Source organism: Eupeodes corollae, chromosome 1, assembly GCF_945859685.1.
Source record: "Eupeodes corollae chromosome 1, idEupCoro1.1, whole genome shotgun sequence".
In the NCBI taxonomy this organism is placed as follows: domain Eukaryota; kingdom Metazoa; phylum Arthropoda; class Insecta; order Diptera; family Syrphidae; genus Eupeodes; species Eupeodes corollae.
In genome coordinates this window covers 269,685,731-269,701,617 of record NC_079147.1, presented here as the reverse complement: position 1 = coordinate 269,701,617, position 15,887 = coordinate 269,685,731, and the positions used below count along the sequence as shown (strand labels likewise).

General features: G+C 31.2%; 1 non-coding gene across 1 annotated transcript; it reads left to right on the top strand.

Moving 5' to 3' along the window:
* The first annotated feature begins 8,221 nt into the window (after nucleotides 1-8,221).
* On the top strand, nucleotides 8,222-8,294 carry Trnar-ucg (transfer RNA arginine (anticodon UCG)). The gene has a single exon. It is a non-coding gene; the product is annotated as a tRNA-Arg (tRNA).
* The last annotated feature ends 7,593 nt before the right edge of the window (nucleotides 8,295-15,887 follow it).

Genomic DNA, 15,887 nt, shown 5'->3' with positions numbered 1-15,887 from the left:
ATTTTAAACAAATTTAATTAAAGGGTGGCTAGATGTCGACAGATTAAAAAAACCTCTACAAAATCAGACATTTTTGAAATTGAGATGAATAAAGTCGATGCCTTCCCGGAAGAATGTATTAAGCGACATTTTAAGAATTTTACAGGAGACCAAAAAAACCTCCTGCGTAGGTATTTATTTGTGTATTTTAAAGTGAAAAGCATAATTTTGATTGAGATTTAGGCCACATTTATTTTTGTACCATTACATGGACGAAATTTCGATCGGATAAAAAGTTTTTGTCGCTTAGAACATTTTCATGGTCTACAGATTGTCGTTTGATACAGTGGCTAAATGGCGCTTAGATAATAGGTGGTAGGAATTATTACAGGATTCCAAAAAATATTGTCGTTTAGTTCATTTGCTTTATTGAGTTTTTATTATCAACGAAGTTAAAATAGTCATTATACATTATAGTCATAACATTATACTTCAAAAAATAAAAAAGAAAACAGTTTAACTTTAAAATAAATACAAATAATTAACTTTTCAGATACGAAAATTTACAGATCACTGATTCAGTTGATTTTCTGATAAGTCGTCTTCTTCATCAGTCTCTGGTAAAACATCTTCCTTCTCACCAACAATGTCAATGATTTCTCGGTATTCCTGGATATACCGTTCAGGGATAAACTTCTTCTTGAGTATAGTTTCTAAGCCCTTTTTCTTTGGACCCGATATTGGCAGTTTTGCGGTGTATAAAATATCAGGTGATCAAAATTTTCAACACATTTAACTTGATTTCGAGTTCGACACAAATCCAACGTGTATGAAGGTGGTTCCATGTCTCCGGACTTAAATATTGAATACTTGATGTCACAGGATGACTTAGAGAACAAAAAAATGTTGGATTCAGATATTTTAAAACTAGTTTGTTTCCTAGTTTTTACTTCCTGCGTTGGAAAATATTTCAAAGCTTCTTTCTTTCAGTCACGAAAACAGGGAAATGGAAGTCACAGTTTCTCTGGCATCGACAATACTTAAGTACTTAAAGAGAATTGAACAAATTTCATTTGCTCCCGGCATTCCATCAATCTCACCCCAAAGAAAAGCATAGCCATTTTGAGTTCCACTTTCATAGATAGTCTCGTTATAAAATGAGTACTTTCTTGAATAATTAATGAGCATGCTTTGCGTATGTGGAACGTTTAAGACTTTCTGTGGATCAAAACTAGCACACACAAATGATGTACAGTTTTTGGCCTTTTCCTGATCAGCCATAAATAATTTTTGGCTATTTTCCTTTTGTTGGGAGTGCTTCAAAACAAGAACTTTCTCTTTGTCCTCCAACACGGGGGATTTATGTGCTTCACAAAAGGTGCACTTGTCTTTTTTCGGAACGTGGATGCCAATATTATAGGGTTTGAAAATACTTCGGAATATTTTTTCGGAAACATCATTTTTACCTTCTTCCACTTGTTTTGATTTATAGTTCCTGTATAAATTGGATATGCTAAAGTATTCTGTTGGCAGATAATTGCGATTGGTCGAGGATCGGCAATAGTGTGATGGGACTTTTGGCAAGCTTTCTATAAAACTGCAAACAGCTGCTTTAAGTTCTTCTGAAGTAGCATTTTACTGGAAGAGTTTTGCCTCTTTTATACGTAGCTGATGTATTTAATGCAGTTTTTTTCAAGAGCGTACGACACAACCCGGCTCGAAATATCTAGGGTCTTAAGCAATAACTGCATTCAAACCTGTTCTTTCTTCCCTTCAAAATTGATGAAATATTTTCTTGTTTCTGTTTTCTTTTCGGCATTTTTGGTTCGTAGTCTTTTGATGGGAACTTGTTCAACAGAAGACAAAATCCAATTTATTTGCTGGACATACGGCAACTCCCAATACAAATTGAAAATGTCTTGCCTTTGCGAATTTGTGAACTTTGTTCCACACTTGTTTTGGCAGCTTTTGCACGGATTTGCTTGCAAAGATTTTTTTGGCTTGACTGCCTTTTTAACTTCCCATAGGAAGTTATTGTAATGGGTCCGATTTGTCAAATTGAAAATTTTGACATTTCTCGACGTTTCAAGGTCAATAGAGTCGAAATAAAAGATTTTTAGAAAGATGTCTTTGCGTGCGTGTGTACGTACGTTCGTACGTCCGTACGTCCGTACGTCCGTACGTTCGCGACGTTTTTTTCGTTGTTCATAGCTCAAGAACCAGAAGAGATATCGACTTCAAATAAATTTTGTTATACAGATAATAAGGCAGAAAGATGCAGAAAGGGCTCTCAAGAAAATTTCGAGGGTGGTTTTTTTACCATAGCAGTTTAAAAAAAGGTGAAAATTTTGGTTAACCCTAAATATCTTACGAACCAAAAACGTTAGAGACTTGAATTAAATTTTATATAATAAAATGTAACGTGATCTCAAAGAAGTATATTTTTTGAAAAAAATCTATCTAACGGTTTTTTTTATAAATCAAAAAAACTGAAAAAAAAATTGTCACCTCCAAAACTTAACGACTTAAATATAATTTCATCTCCAAAACAATTTTGAGAAACGAAGAACAATGTTTTTGAAATCTGATAAAATTTTGAGAAAAATCGAATTGACAGTTTTTTTAATAAAAAATAAAAATCTAAAAAAAAACATTACTCAAAGTTGGTAAAAATTGAATATCGATTCAAATATCTTTTCAAAAACTTGAAATTTAGGCTTAAAACTTATTTTATAAAAAATTGCTGAATATCGAAAACAATATTTTCTGTGAAATAAAATGAGTTTGAAGCCAAAACTTTTTACTTTTAAAATGATATTTGAGTCGAAATCAATATTTTACCAACTTTTAGTATGGTTTTTTTCGGTTTATATTTTTTGTAAAAAAAACAGTCAATTCAATTTTTCTCAAATTTTTTCTGCATTCGAAAATAATATTTCTTATAATTTAAGATTAGTTAAAAACCACATCTCAAATTTTTAAAAAGATATTTGAGTCGAAAATCAATTTTTATTGCATTTTTATTTTTTGTAAGAAAGCTGTCAATAAGATTTTTCTCAAAATGTAACTAAGAATTGACAACAATGTTTTCTTAAAGATAAAATTAGCTTACAGCCAATATCTCAAACTTTTGAAAAGTGATTAGAGTCGAAAATCAATTTTTACTAACTTTTATTATTTTGTTTGTTTAGGTTTTTATTTTTTGTAGGAAATCTGCCAATTCGATTTTTTTTTAGTTTTTCGAATGTTGAAAACAATATTTTCTATAAGTTAAAATTTTTAAGAACCCAAAATCTCAAATTTTTGAAAAGATATTTGAGTCAAAATTCAATTTTTGAAAACTTCGAGTAATGTTTTTTTTTTTGGATTTGACGGTTAATGAGGGCAAAACAAAGACATGCTGTCGTCAAGAAAGGACATACAACACTGACGTCTTGGTCAAAACGTCGCAATCGACAGACGTAACTTTGAGGTAGTCAAGGACTTCGTCTACCTAGGCTCCGCTGTAAACGTAGAAAACAACAACAGCGCAGAGATCAAACGCAGAATAACTCTTGTTAACCGCTGTTTCTTTGGACTAAGAAAGCAATTGAGAGGTAAAGTCCTCTCTCGAGGGACCAAAGTGTCGCTATATAAGACCCTTATCCCCGTCCTGCTATACGGTGCAGAAGCATGGACTTTGACAAAAGCGGATGAAAGTTCTTCGTGTGATCTACGGTACCGAATACATCGAAGGGGAGTAGAGGAGAAGATGAAACGACGAGCTGTACAGCGACGTAGACTTAGCTAGAAGGATAAAAGTCCAACGACTAAGATGGCTGGTTCACGTAGAGCGCATGGAAACCAATGCTCCGGCCCGGAAAGTTTTTGAATCCACACCCACAGGACAACGCAGTAGAGGAAGACCAGATTGCACGCACATGTGGAAAGTGACCTCAACCAACTTAGAGCGCAAAACTGGAGTCATCTAGCTAGGGACCCAGCTAGATGGATTAGTTTGTTGGGTGTGGCCCAAGTTCACACAGGAATATAAACAAAACTGTCTATTCGGTTTTTTTCAAAATTTTACCAGTCTTTTACTGTCTTTTTCTTTGCACAAAATTATTTTGGAAATAAAACTATTTTGTACTCGTAAAATTTTCGAGGTGACACATTTTTTCTCAGTTTTTTTGATTTATAAAAAAACCGTTAATTTGATTTCTTTTTCCCAAAATATATTTGTTTGGCATCAGGTTAAGATATGTTATATTAAATTTAATTCAAGTCTCTGTCTTATTATCTATATAACAAAATTTATTTGAAGTCGATATTTCTTCTTGTTCTTGAGCTATGAACAACGAAAAAAAACGTCGCGAACGTTCGAACGTACGAATGTATGTACGTATATATTTCTAGGATCAGTCGTTGTTTGACTTCCAACCAGTAAAGAAGTACTATTTTTATTTTATTTTCAAGTAAAACAAGTCCAAGGGTGTTAGTTAAAAAGTTGGCAAGTTGCCACAGTTTGATATAGCTCATCGGTAGCCCAGTGGGGGTGGCGTCTGCAGACGACTTGTAGACCCACACGACTTGGAGGTTAGGACACTGAAGTCATCAATAAAAAACGTCAATCTGTTGATTAAGGAAGTGAAGAAGTGCTATTATTATTTTATTGGCGTCTACAGGTTATCAATTAACAAGTACTGGGACCGTTAGATCCGTCAGTTAATTCCAATGACCCTAGTATGTTTCCTAAAATCAACAAGATATTCACGAAAAAGAACGACAATGACCTTCCGAGTCTGAAACTCCAAAGAACCGAAGAGAACAAAGACGTACTCAGGACAGCGCAAATAGATCCAGAGGAAGCCATCTTTGACGATGACTTTTACATATTTAACCCTAGAAAGATAATCTACGTCTGCGGGACGTATGGCGCGGGGAAAAATTGTTATATCTTTTGAATTATAAGCCGTATTACATTAGTTTTTTATATTTGCTCAGGACTAGGTCAGAGCTTGCATGGTGCATCTTAAAATTCACGCTAAAGATGCATTAGGGCCAGTAATGACTATGTTATACGTCTGGGAGACGTATGATTATCTTTTATGAAACTTTTGTGCACTGAACAAAAGTATATGGGGAAAAAACTTTTTTTCTCAAAAATTACTAAAACTATTTTTTATAGTTAGCTTACCCCTCAATGAACTAATTTACCAAATATTAAGACTCAAAGTCAACTGAAAGGTTTCTTTAAAAAATAAAGAATTTTGTTCGTTCTGTTTTCAAAGGTGGTTCAGATTTTTTATACATTTTGCTCAAATTTTACTTCTTTCGTACTTAATTATTGATTCATTTTACTTAAAATAACCCAAATAAAATGAATTAAATAACAAAATAATGATGAAAAATCAATTGTCATCTTTAAACGCGCTAAATAAGTGCCATACGTCTCTAAGACGTATGATTATCTTTCACACACTAAAAAATATGATTATCTTTCTAGGGTTAAAGATCCGCAGGAAAAAGTGGAGGCTGTGGGAGTTGCTTTCCAGCAAGTGTACCTGGAAAACAGAGAACTACTTAATCACTTTTGCCTCCGTAATGATATCACCCATTGGCGATCTGAGAACCGCGGTTTCATGAGGTTCAATGGCGATTAATTGGCAAATGCCATAATCGCCGAGCAAACGGGACCAAGTCCCTTGTTAGTGACGAAGGTTGAGCTTCAACTCATCTTTAATTCAGTAAAAAATTGAAAGTCAGCAGGTGTCGATGGTGTATCCAACGTTTTACTAAGACATTTACCGATGAAAGCAATTGACATTTACACCACACTCTTCAACAATGCACTAAATAATGCATATTATCCAGTGCATTTGAAGACCGCTGCTGTGGTTCATCCTCTCCCGAAAAAGGGAAACGACAACTCCAACCCGTCAAATTTCCGGTCGACTAGTCTTCTTCCGAGTATCAGCAAAGTTTTCGAAAAGATCATTAATAAGGCTCTGACTAAGTGGGCTGCGGACAACAAAATAATTTTGGATAAACAGTTCGGTATCAAGGCGGGTCATGACACAATTCATGCTGCGTCTAAATTCGTTTCTGATATCCAATGGAATAAATCAAAACAACAATGCACAGTTGCTGCTCTGGTTGATTTGGAAAACGACTTTGACACCGTATGGTTAGAGGGTCTTTACCTAAAACTGAGAAGGCTAGGCATAAGCAAGCCATTGTTGTATATACTTTATGATATGCTTAACGGTAGAAAGTTTGTTGTCAAACATTCTCAATTAAAAATGGTCTTCAACAGGGAGCGGTGAATTTGCCGATTCTCTTCAGCATTTACACCTCGTTCGAGGTCACATTGCAAGAGCTATGTCTTCAACCAACAATTTAATTTTCGGAGCGTTCTATCCGAACGACGAGTATTTTGAAAGTGCACGCTTGAGCGGCTTCATTCCACCAGAGGTATTTCTCTTTTAAGATTAATGCGGTCTGATACAGGATAGATTGGCAGTTCCGTTAATCTACCACGTCAGACGAAGAACCGTGGATAGGCGACTCCTGTACAATCGGGACGTCATGGCACAAGGCGGATCAGAGCTCCTTCGGTTCAGTAGGGCTGTGTCCGAACGGGACCGAACTGATAGGGTGAAGCAGGAGAACCAGTTTTGGTGGCTTCAATCGGCACTTGATAGTGGGTAGTCGGAATGGGGTTTTAAGCCTTGGCCGGCTTACATACTTGTTTTATAGTTTTAGGGTTTAGTTTTCAGTAGAATAGGCATGGTGGCACAAAAAGAAATAGAAAAAAAAATACAGACAATAAAAAAAACATAAAAAGCATGGAATTAAAAAAAAATAAAAAAGACAACAAAATATGAACAACAAAAATGATAGATAATTAGATTTGCTGCTGTTGTTGTTCTAGTTTTAAGTAGTTTAAAGGTAGAATAGGTAGTATAAATTTGTTTTAAGTTTTATTTAGGGACCTAATTTTAAGTAGTTTTTAAGCAAAAATAAAAAAGGATCTTGATATAATTTTTGGTTTCAAAATTTTCTAACAAATAGAAAAATAAATAAAATATAAATTGAAGTAAAATAGATCTTAGGGCCGAAAGGCATTAGAATTAAGTATTATTGTTTAGCTTAGAGTCTCCGTTTGGGACCATTAAATTAGTTGTAACTTATGGATAATTAGGCTAGTTTTATGAATTTTGTCTAGCTTTAAGATTGAATTAATAAAAATGAATTTAAAAAAAACGTATTTCTTAAAATCTTTTATTTCCACTCTAGGGACCTTAAAACGTCGAAAAATGTCAAAATTTTTAATTTGACAAATCGGTCCCATTACAATAACTTGGTTCATTAGATTTGACCGAATGTTGTCTTTTCTTTGTGACATGTAGGAACTAAATACAAACATATATTGTAAATTTTGCATTCGTACAAATTTTAGAACTCGAAAGCTTATTCAAATATGACATTACGATGTTAGAGATTTCGAAAAAAGTGGGTCCTCCGAATCCGTCCGTCTGTATGATTTGTTTTTAATTTTCTCTAAAAAAAAGTTCTCAATTTCGCTTTCTTGCAATTAAAGCCTTTATTTTGTTTTTAATTTTTCTCAATAAACTGATATCAATATTTTTTTTTTCAGCATAAGCTCTTATACTTTTACGTTGCCAAAATGATTTTTATTTTGTAGGCTTATTTACAGCATTTTGATATAGGTACAGAATTTTGAAATATGCAGTTTGTTGTTCATATAGTAGGTATTTTGTAATACAGTATTTTGATCCATGCAGTATTTCGACCCCAACCCTTACTAGCACCGTTTCATTACGAGGTGAAACTGTTATTTTCTTGGACTAAGAATAAGTCTAATAAAAAATCATAACCTTAAGCACTTTAAAGACATTCGAATTATATACATACTGAATCTATATGTACATTGTACATAATACCTATTTGCCTACAATTTACAATAAGTTGAAAAAAGCTTCATAAGGAAAGACTATACATTATTCTCTTTATTCAGGAAAATGAGTAAAAAGTTTCATAATAACATTAGTTTTCATATCTTATCATAATTTAAGATTCGCAGTTCAATTGACGTCATGTCACCAGCAAATTAAATTTCGTGGAATATATGTAAAGTTCATAATTATTATAGTAAACGAATTCCTACATTATTCTTATTGTTCATATAGTTCTTATCTCTGCTAGGAATTTATTACTCATTTAGCTCACTTTAAAATATGACCGTGTGGCCTAATGGATAAGGCGTCGGACTTCGGATCCGAAGATTGCAGGTTCGAGTCCTGTCACGGTCGAATCAAGTAACTTTTTTTTCAAATTATTTATTATACAATAATAATAATAAAACAATGAGTCAAGGATAATGATTAATAAAATTATAAGACCTTAAAATTTAACTTGACTTTCAAAATTATGAGTTATTCTTAAAAAAGTGTTTTTTTGTCTAATTTCACGTTTCAACAAAATTTGTAAGTTTTTGAACTAAGTAGATACTAGATACATATGTATGTAATTTTTAAATTTGATGAAATATAAAAGCAAAATAAAAATTGGTATATGTTAGCTGCACTAATTCCCCACAGAAGAATATTAAAATTCAAGATGAGTACAAACAAATAATAATTCAAAAAATTATAACCATTTTATTTTAAAAATGAAAAAAAAAAGTCATGTGAGAACGTTAAGAGAACGTTAATAAGTAAAATTTGAGATCGAAAAAATAAATATGTTATTTCTTAAATGCTAAACGTTTAAATAGTTAATTTGCAGAAATTGAAACTCATGTCATTTAAAAACATCCACACCAGCCATTTGATTTCCCATTGGTGCCCTGTGAAGTAATTATTTTTAGAAATAAGCCACATTATCATTTAAGGAACGTGGAAAAGTATGCAACTAATAAATTGAAGCTCTCTTTTTTTTCTCAAGAGATTGGATATGTCAAAAATGTATTCTTTTAGAGTATTTGTATGAAAAACCAGAAGTCAACAATCACAAAAGTGATTATAACAAAATTTGTATACTGGGGCGTATACGCAATTTTTATCGCACATTTTAACTTGCGACATAAAGGAAGTATATATGCATACTTGCCGTATCGCATTCGTAAAATGTTCGAATCTAAGATTTAAATCAAACTAACATTACGAAGGCAAAGAATTCGAAAAAAGTGGTTCCCTCGATTCCGTCCGTCTGTGTTCAATTGAGTTCAAACTTGGAAATTAAGATTTAAAGCAGATTCACATTAGGGTTTCTTTTAATTTGTATGATTAAAAATCCTCATACAACTTTTTTGGCCAAAAATCGAAAATTCTCATGTTCTCAAAAACAAACCGATATAAATATTTTCACTAAACTTTCTATAATTTTGTATTGTTAACTTGACTTCCTTCAATAACAAAATATGTTTTTGTATTGCTCCATAAGACTACACCCTACAGAACCGTTATTTTGTTTTTAAGTTTTCTTAAAAACTTATTAAAAGATTTCAATATTTATGATGAAGAGACTCTTGAAATGTCTTAAAAGTATTTGATCATCAAAAATTGCATTGCTTTTTGGTTTGCATTTGAAGACATTTTTTTGTCAATTGGATGTCTCAAAAACGGGTTTGCAACAAATTTAAAACGTATATATATAAAACTAGTTGCCAAAAACATTATTAAGAAAAAATTGTATACATCAAAAATTTATTTTAAAAAAACCGCTCTAAAAGTCTTCAAAAAAAAAAATTATAAATCAAAGTTTCTTGTAATTTAAGTTTTTGGAAAAAAACTTATTTCAAAGAAAAATGTTTGAATTTTAAAATTTACAATTTGTAAACATGCTTTAGACAAAGGAGTAAATTCTTGCACTTTATTTATCATAGGTTGCTTAAATACAATCCCTAAAGTAATAAAAATAATAGCAATGGTTCAAATCAAAAAATATTTCCTGCATTTAAATATTTAAAAATATACCTGCAAAAAATGTTTATTTGAAAATAGTCGTTTTTTTATTAATTTTTCTGTTTTAGTTTCATAACTCCCCATAGGAAGTTATTGCAATGGGCCCGATTTGTCAAATTGAAAATTTTGACATTTCTTGACGTTTCAAGGTCCCCAGAGTCGAAATAAAAGATTTTTGGAAAGATGTCTGTGCGTGGGTGTGTACGTACGTTCGCGACGTTTTTTTCGTCGTCCATAGCTCAAGAACCAGAAGAGATATCGATTTCAAATAAATTTTGTTATACAGATAATAAGGCAGAAAGATGCAGAAAAGGCTCTCAAGAAAATTGCGTGGGTGGTTTTTTTTACCTAGCAGTTTAGAGACTTGAATTAAATTGTATATAATATATTGTAACGTAATATCAAAGAAGTTTATTTTTTGAAAAAAATCCATTTAACGGTTTTATTTATAAATCAAAAAAATTGAAAAAAAATGTGTCACCTCCAAAATTTTACGACTAAAATATGATTTCATCTTCACAACAATTTTGTGCAACGAAGAATAATGTTTTTAACATCTGATAAATTGTTGAGAAAAATCGAATTGACAGTTTTTTTACAAAAAAATAAAACTCTAAAAAAAAGAATACTAAAACTTTATAAACATTTTCTTTCGACTAAAATAACTTTTTAAAAATTAAAAATAATGGCTTCAAACTTATTTTATTTCACAGAAAATATTGTTTTCGATATTCAGTAATGTTTGTATAAAAATCCAACAGTCCGTTTTTTCATAAAAATAAAATCTACAAATAATAATACGCAAATTTGGTAAAAATTGATATGAGTACATATAGACAAACTTTAAAGCAAGACAGCCTCTTTTATTATATATATTTTTAGCATGCAGTTATTTATAGCTTATTAATGTAAATTCTTCTTTTCAATTTCGTGAAAAAATAATGAACATTTTAAAACAATTTAACGCTTCTATCTAGATACCCTTTTAGAGAAATACAAACGTTTTGTTTACATTGAAAGAAGTCAAATTAAAAAACAAATGCAAGCGAAAATTAAAACAAAATCTATCACATTGTTTTTAAGAAAATTCAATATTTTGATTTATGAAATTAAAAAAAAACGCTGAACGCGAATCTAAATTATAAGTTAATCAATGGCTTGCGCTTTAAGGGCGTGGACAGATAGACAGACGGATGGAATCGGGAGATCCAGTTATCTCGAATACTCTACCTTCATAATGTCATACTGAATAAAATCTCAATTTCAAACTTTTTGACGAATGCAATACTTGCAGTATACAAAGTATCTTTACGTCGCAAGTAAAAATGTAGAAAAAAAACCATAAACAAAATTTATAATTAAAAAAAAGGGTATATGCTTCAAAATGACCAAGCTTTCTGTCTTTTCGCTTTGTATTTATGTTATAAAATGCACTCAAGTGACTGTTACAATTTACTTTTCTCATAAAAAAAACATAATCTATTTCGTGTCTTAAAATCGTGGACTTATCTTCTAGACATATCAGAGAAATATAAATAACAGCTCCTTTTGTTAATATCATATAAGTAAGTACCTACCTGTGGACACAAAAATTGATTGCGTAACGCAGGTGGCTTAATCTACCATCCATTTGACGTAGAGCCTGTAATAACATATCCCACAACAACAAAGAAATAATTCTATTCTTATTCACTTTAATATCCCATTCTATGCGTAGTACATTTATTATATTATTCCCCATAATTCAAGATTATGGTTAACACAAAATTTCCATCACTCGATTACGTTTTTAACGTGTTTTTCTTTTATTGTCCATCGAAGACTCACGGGATCTGGTATCTTTCTCATCCATTTTTATTTTCCAAATCTAGTTTTTGTTTTACGTCTCTGGATCTGGATGAATTTTCCATCAGCCATCAGCGAGCCAAATGTGATTCCCACTAATTTACCTTGTCGCCCACCTTAACTCTATGCGTTTCGTTTATGTTGAGATACTATAGGTATAGCTGCTACTGGTCTTCCATTACACGAACTCATTATGACTGTTGCAGGTGTCAAATCACTTTTCCAGTAGACGTTGGACAAAAAAAAGTTAAAATAAAAACGGGAATTGGATGGATTCAGTTGGTCTTCAACGACGACGATGACGACGTAGACGACGTCTCTAATCGACCGAAGGGTTCTCCCTCCTTCTCCCTTTTTAACCGTCTCGGATCATCAACAAACCAAACTTATATCTAGAACCACACTCCTAAATCCAGTAAAACTTGATTTCGATTTCGACTTTAAACAAAACCTCACCTCACATATAACTCGTACCTTTTGCTGCTGCTGCATCATCATCGTCTCATTCCTTCAGGTTGCATGATTTATGTTGATTTTTGAGGAGAAATATAAACGAACACACAAAATAATAATAACAAAACAAAAATCAAAAACCGTCCGAAATGGACATTTAATGGAATTATTCATGGCGAATAAACCCTTTTCATTAGGAACGCATCATTGCACATGAATTAAATGGTGGTTAAGTACAGTTCTATAATCCAATAACCGCAAGTGAATGACATTTTGAATGTAGGGAGCTGCTGCTAGCTGCTTTTTATGGTTGGTTCTGCTCGCTCCTAGGTGCTACTGCTACTCCATCGTCATCGCCATTGCCATTGCCACGCCTGGAGAACGCTTTTTTGAAAAAAATATCAAAAGAACCAAACGCTCGCTCTGCAGAAAAGGGAAATTGATATCCATTTCTGATGCGGTAAGCTGCCGAGACTGTTGAGACTTAAGTTCTGGTTTAGATTTGGTTTATGCATATAGGCCTTAAAATGTTGGATAAAGTCAAAATTGTACGATAAGGAGGCCTCCAGGGTCGCATTGGTTTTATTGTTACCGGTCCGATTTGTCACACTGAAAATGTTGAAATTTCTTTGAAAAATGCAATAGACAATTTTTTAACAAAGAGAATTAACCTACAAAATTATTTCACAATTATTAGAAATTGATTTTCGACTTAAGCGTCTTGAGAACAAATGAAGATACCGACTTCAAACTCATAAAAACTTAGCTTTTTAACTTCCCATAGGAAGTTATTGTAATGGGTCCGATTTGTCAAATTGAAAATTTTGACATTTCTCGACGTTTCAAGGTCCCTAGAGTCGAAATAAAAGATTTTTAGAAAGATGTCTGTGCGTGCGTGTGTACGTACGTTTGTACGTCCGTACGTCCGTACGTTCGCGACGTTTTTTTCGTTGTCCATAGCTCAAGAACCAGAAGAGATATCGACTTCAAATAAATTTTGTTATACAGATAATAAGGCAGAAAGATGCAGAAAGGGTTCTCAAGAAAATTGCGTGGGTGGTTTTTTTACCATAGCAGTTTGAAAAAAAGGTGAAAATTTTGGTTAACAGTAAAAATCTTACGAACCAAAAACGCTAGAGACTTGAATTAAATTTTATATAATAGATTGTAACGTGATACCAAACAGGTATTTTTTTTGAAAAAAATCAATATAACGGTTTTTTTTTAAATCAATAGAACTGAAAAAAAAATTTGTCACCTCCAAAATTTTACGACTGAAATAAGATTTTATCTCTAAAACAATTTTGTGCAACGAAGAATAATGTTTTTGACATCTGATAAAATTTTGAGAAAAATCTAATTGACACTTTTTTTATAAAAAATAAAAATCTAAAAAAACATTACTCAAAGTTCGTAAAAATTGAATATCGATTCAAATATCTTTTCAAAAACTTGAAATTAAGGCTTCAAACTTATTTTATCTTATAAGAAATATTGTTTTCAACATTCTGAAAAATTTTGAGAAAAATCGAATTTACAGTTTTTTTTACAAAAAATAAAAACCAAAAAAAAAATTTTTAAAAGTTGGTAAAAATTGATTTTCGACTCAAATATATTTTCAAAACTTTGAGATATTGGCTTTTATTTACTTTTATCTTTCAAAAAATCTTGTTGTCAACATTCAGTTAAAGTTTGAAAAAAATCGAATTGACAGTTTTTTTTACAAAAAATAAAAAACCTAAAAAAAAAATTATAAAAGTTGGTAAAAATTGATTTTCGACTCAAATATCTTTTCAAAACTTTGAGATATTGCCTTTTATTTACTTTTATCTTTCAAAAAATCTTGTTGTCAACATTCAGTTAAAGTTTGAAAAAAATCAAATTGACAGTTTTTTTACATAAAATAAGAACCCAAAAAAAAAAAATTTATAAAAGTTGGTAAAAATTGATTTTCGACTCAAATATCTTTTCAAAACTTTGAGATATTGCCTTTTATTTACTTTTATCTTTCAAAAAATCTTGTTATCAACAGTCAGTTAAAGTTTAAAAAAAAATCGAATTGACAGTTTTTTTACAAAAAATAAAAACCTAAAAAAATGTATAAAAGTTGGTAAAAATTGATTTTCGACTCAAATATCTCTTTAAAAATTTTAAGTATTGGCTTTAAAGTAATTTTATCGCATAAGAAATAGTGTTGGTAAAATTTTTAAATAATCGAAGTGTCAGTTTTTTTTACAAAAAATAAAACTCTAAAATAAAAACAATACTAAAACTTCGTAAAAATTTACTTTCGACTCAAATAGCTTTTCAAAACTTAAAAATATTGGCTTGAAACATATTTTATTTCACAGAAAATATTGTTTTCGATATTCAGTAATTTTTATATAAAAATCCAACAGTCCGTTTTTTCATATAAAAAATAAAATCTACAAAAAGAGTACGCATATTTGGTAAAAATTGATACGAGTACATAAAGACAAACTTTTAAGCAAGACAAATCGACAGACGGGATGGGAAGTTATCAGTGTGGGTCGCATCCCAGCCTCTTTTTTATATTTGCAATAATCCATTAAACAGTTTTTCTTGTAAGAAATAAAATACCATTTAACTTTTATACTTAATCGTTTAAATCAGAAAAATGCAAAACGGTTTGATAGTAATTTTTGTGTTTATAATGAATTCGTCGTCTTAACTCATACACTCATCAAAAATTAAAATTAATATTATAAACTAAATAGTAACTCCAAAACATGGTTTTCAAAGTCTTGAGACCATTTAATTTAAAGTTTTTCAAAACTTCATGTAGAGTCAAATGAATACTCATTGCTAATAAAAATGTTTTAAGCTTCGTAGATTGTGAAATCATAACACAATTTATTTTTAAGAACTAAATTATGTTGGCGGTGTTTTAATTAAGCCTCAAAAACACTGTTGGTTGTCTCAATGATTTTTAAAGAGGTATATTTTGTTACTTTTTATTTATTATTATAATTCGTTAAATACTAACGTTAACAATTCTTATTAATAAAATATATACTTAAAATCTTAAACTTAAACTAAACTGTTGAAATATATTTATTTGCAGTTTATAGTTTTTATACTATCATTTGGTGAATTAATACAAGAGTGAAATGTATTATAGGTTTCAATTAATTGATTAGAGGGGCTATGAATACCACAGTACCACATTACTAAAATTAGTATTCAATGGTTTCTGGATACTTGAACGACTAAAACTAAAGTTCAATCTACAAAGAACTGATGCTCCGTTTATTATTCCAACACTAAAACAAAACTGCAAGTACAGCCTATGAATTGTCAAAGAAGGAAGATTGATGAGAAAGAGTCTTTGTGAATAAGGCGGTTTGAATATTATGAAGGGATCGTAGACAAAAACGCAAAAATATTTTCTGAATGGCTTCGAGTCTTGTGACTTGTACGGCCGCGGCGTAGTAAGGAGACCAACTGTGCAAGCAAACTCCAGGACTGGTCTCACAAATGAAACAAAAAGTAATTTTCAAACATATGGATCACGAAAATAATGGCTTAATCTCTTAATCCAGAACTCGATTTACTTTTTTTAATATAAAGTTTAAATGTTCATTAAATGTTAGTTTAGAATCTAAGACAATACCCAACTCA